We start from the raw sequence: 4725 nt of genomic DNA, 5'->3' as shown, positions 1-4725 counted from the left end.
GTAGCTATTATTATATGAGAACTCTGCAAGCAATAAGTATAGCTCCCACTAACCACTAAAATCCATAAAACAAGATTACAGCATATCCTTGAAAATTTAAATAGTCTACTCTAACTACCTATCAGTCTGTGGGTGAAAGGTTGTACTAAGATACACCTATGTACCTAACTCCTACTGAAAATCTCTCAAAAAGTTAGAAGTGAACATTAAACCCGATCTTAAATGATAGATGTAGTCATACCACATAAATGGACTATCTCACAAACATATATACAGGCCAACCTCTAGGCACGGAAGGACATCTGAATAGGAATGAAATATTCCTACTTGATAAACTGATCTACAATGACCTAAATACCTCAGAACCATAAGAGGTACGAGGCAAACCACTAGCAAAGTCCATGGAAATCTACTTCTACTTCTACTCTAGAATGGCCAACCTTTGAATAAATCCATCAGGTCCTTGATGCGGCCTTCACCTGCTGACAATATAGGTAACGATCTATAAAGTCTGTCATACCTGTTATCATTCCAATCTACCAATAAGGTTGTCTCAAGTATCTATGCATCATGGTTGTACCTAGATGAATAGAATATCTTAAGCAGTGAGCCTCCGTCAAAACATAAATGTAGCTATCAAATTTTAAAAACCCTCTGAATCTATGGTAACCTTCTTGGACTCACCACCCAATACCTAATCACGAATGATGTGATGTCTCTTATCCTCAAATTGATGACTCTGAATCTGCCAAAAGAGTGACGACCTCAACTCAATACTAGCATGAATCCTTCTAGGGTCAAAAATATTGAGTTGCACCATCAATTTTACTAAGAACTGAATGTTCCATGGAAATAACCTCTGGGAAACTGAAATAGAAGACAAGCTACCCACACTCACCAACTTTTTACTCAAGCCTTTCGCTACTACATTCTCCTTGCTCGATTGATACAAGATAGAGGTATCATAATCTTTATGCAACTTCATCCGTCAATGCTACCTAGAATTAAGCTCTTTTTAGGTCAAAAGATGTTGAATAATATGATGATCTTTCATGACCTCACAATGCATGCCATAAAAATAATGCCTCAGAATCTTAAGCATGAAAACTACTACCACAAATGCCAAATCATGAGTGGGATAGTTTTTCTCGAGAACCTTTAGTTGCCTCAAAGCATAATCAATAATAGGACCTTGTTACATAAATCCACAACCTAGACCAACCCCAAAAATATCAAAATATATATGAATCCCATACTTTCTATGGGAAGAGGAAAAATATAATCCAAAGTAAGAAACTCCTTCATCTTTCCAAAGCTCAACTCACACTCCTTTAACCATTTTAAATAAACCTTCTTTTGAGTAAATCTTGTTATAGGTGCAACAATATGAACAAAACTCTCCATGAAATGCCTATAGTAACCATCCAACCAAATGAAGCTATGAACCTCTAGCAGAGATGTAGGCCTGTCCCAATCACAAATGGCCTCAGTATTCACTAGGTCTATCAAAATCCCATCCTTAGAAACCACATGCCCAAGGAATGTTACCGACTCAAGACAAAACCGACAATTCGAGAACTTGGCAAGATGATCTCACAAAGTCTTGAGCATAATTCTTAAATGTTGTGCATGCTCCTCCCTTCTTCTCGAATATGCAGAGATGTATTCGATGAACACAATTACTAAAGAATCTAAATAAGATCTGAACACTTAGTTCATCAAATATGTAATCATGACCGAAGCATTAGTCAACCTAAAAGACATCACTAGGAACTTATAATGACCATAACAGGTCCTAAAAGCTTTCTTTGGGATATACTCAACTCGATTCCACAACTGATGGTAACATACCTCAAATGAATCAAAGAAAACACTGGTACACCTTTACGATGGTCAAACAAATCATCAATACGTAGAATAGAATATTGGTTCTTCAGTTTTATCTTATTAAGCTACTTATAATCAATACACACACACACGAAGCTATTCTTTTTATTCACAAACAATATAGGATCACCCTAAAGAAACACACCTGGTCTAATAAAATCCTTATTAAGAAGATCCTGAAGTTAAGAATTCAGCTCCTTAAGCCCAGCATGAGCAATATGGTATGGTGCCATAGAAATAGATTGAGCGCTAAGCTCAAGATCAATAACTATTTAAATATAACGTACTGGAGGAATACCAGGTAGATCATAGGGAAAACATTCATGAAACTCATGAAATATAGGAATAGAGTCAAGCAAAGGGCTCTCTACATTAACATCACAGATATAAGATAGATAAAACTCGCAACCCTTTAACATAAGCCTCCTACCACAAAACTAAGAAATAATCCCCATCGTCTTACGGCTAACCGCTCCCAGCCATTTGACTAGGGCTATACCAGATGGGTAAGGTAATGGTCTTGGTGAAATAGTCCATGACCGTATGATCGGGGCATAACCAGTCTATGCCCAAAATCACATCAAAATTCACCATATTTAATATAATAAGATCAACATGAGTATGAACATCTCTAACATTCATAACACATGATTTGAAAAATGTATTCACTACTAAATAATGACCCACGGGATTAGATACACTAATGACACAAATAATAAATCCCAAGATAACTCTAACTATGGGGGAAAATAAGCAAACTTTAAAGAAAAGTGGATCTCGTATAAAATAAAGTAAAGGTCGACTAATGGAACACCAAGATTATACCTATAATAACAACATCTGAAGACTCAACATTGGTTCCCACAGGTATTGCATACAACTGACCGCTCCTTCCAATAGGTTGGGCTCCTGATTGATCTCTTATCCTTCCTACCTAAGAGCCTCTAAGAGGCCCTTAGTTCCACTCCTACAACTATGTATACGACCTCGATCTTAGGGATGAATTATCCTAATAGGTGGAACACACAATTCTAAAGACACCATTTCTGCAAGACTGGGGCACTCTCATACAAAATGACCAAAAAATCCACAAGCATGACATGTCCCATGAACTTCACCAAAGCAAGAAGATCTGGGTGACCCGTAATAACCACCACAACTATAATAACAAAAAAACAAAATCCTTGAATACAAAATACTACCATGGCTAGGATGATCATTGACACTAGGCTTACCTCAGTCTGTAATCTAGAGTGCAGCCTAAATGGGCCTACCATACTGAGCCTGAGGATGATATGGCTGACACAACGGGTGCCTACCCTAAGAATCACTGCCTCTAAATCAAGAGCCATTATGGATACCACTAAAGCTACCCTATATCATGGGTTCTTATTGATGCCTGTTGGTCCTCATGATACATCCCTCGATAACTTAAGTGTGGTATGATTCCTTAACAAAAGACCTACCCATAATAACAAAAATATGTGTAGACATGCAAAGAGGATGTCTCAAACAACAAATTAACAACAAACCCTCTCATAAATAATAGTCAAAAGAGAAGTAGCATGCCTATCAAACTCATAAAAATAAGCCTCATACTCCATAATAGTCATGGAGTAATACTGCAACCTCGAGAATTGATCCCTCAAATAATCTCTATGTCTGCGAGGCGTATACTTCCCCAAAAAGATCTTATATAACTGAGTCTATGTTAAATAAGAAAATTTAGCTGGCTAAAAATCTAGTTAACCTCTCTAGAAATGTTTAGTTGTAGAGGTCTAACCTCTCCACTATGTCTAATGGAAAAGTAGTGTAATCCATACCACAACTCTCAAATAGGCCCTAATTATGAAGCCTATCCTCATAAGCAATAAGAAACTCATAAGCATTCTTGTTCGGTTTACTAAAAAATCGTGGTAGAGTCTATCTCAAGAACCTACCTAACATCTATTGCTCCCTAAAAGACATCGATGGCTAGGAAATAATTGGCTGAGCAACTAATAATTGAACAACTTCTAGTGTAATAGGGATCTCAACCTTGGGAGACGCAGCTAGAACCTGCGCCTTTGCCTCAGCACCACTCTGATATGTATATTGCACACCATCAGATGGTGCACCACCAACCAACCCTAAAAGTTAAACCAAAGCATCCCTAAGAACTAAAGAAGAAATAAATCTAGGTAGAGCCCGGGCTGGTCCATGGCTCACCGCTGGCTGTGGAAAATGAATTGCTAAATCAGGAGCAGGAATAGGCTCTAGGAAAGACCCCTTATCTTGGAACCTAGTTGGGGACATGTCTAGAGGTTTTCCATGACCTTTAGGTGATCCATGAAGAGTAATAGAATCCTTAGGCTCAGTCTCAAGACTCTCAACTCGTGTAGCAGTAGCATGCATCCTAGTTATCTGCAAATAGTAAAATAATAGAACACTTTAAAAACCAACTCATACTCATAGCATAAGATGGATAAAAGTTAGTAACTCTTAAGAATGTCCTATTGCCTCCCAAAGATAACAAAAGAATGTTGAAATTTTTATCCACAAGACTCTACTAGATATTTGCTATTGTACCAATAATATTGCAGAACCTAGGCTCTGATATGAATTTGTCAAGACCTGATTTACAAGTCATGATGACACCTAAATTATCCCACTAGTAGGCAAGTCAAACTATTCCACAAAGTTATCAGTAATGGGCTAATTATGTGAGAAATGGCCTGAAAGACCGAAAATAAAAAATTTAATACTTATAATAAGGAAAAGGCAATAGATATAATCCAAGGTAGATAAAATACAGACAACCATCCCATGACCTAGTAGTGTCGATACAAGTGCAACTAT

This window comes from Capsicum annuum, chromosome 5, assembly GCF_002878395.1.
Source record: "Capsicum annuum cultivar UCD-10X-F1 chromosome 5, UCD10Xv1.1, whole genome shotgun sequence".
Lineage (NCBI taxonomy): Eukaryota > Viridiplantae > Streptophyta > Magnoliopsida > Solanales > Solanaceae > Capsicum > Capsicum annuum.
The sequence above is the reverse complement of the archived record's forward strand: the minus strand, read 5'-3'. Positions refer to the sequence as shown.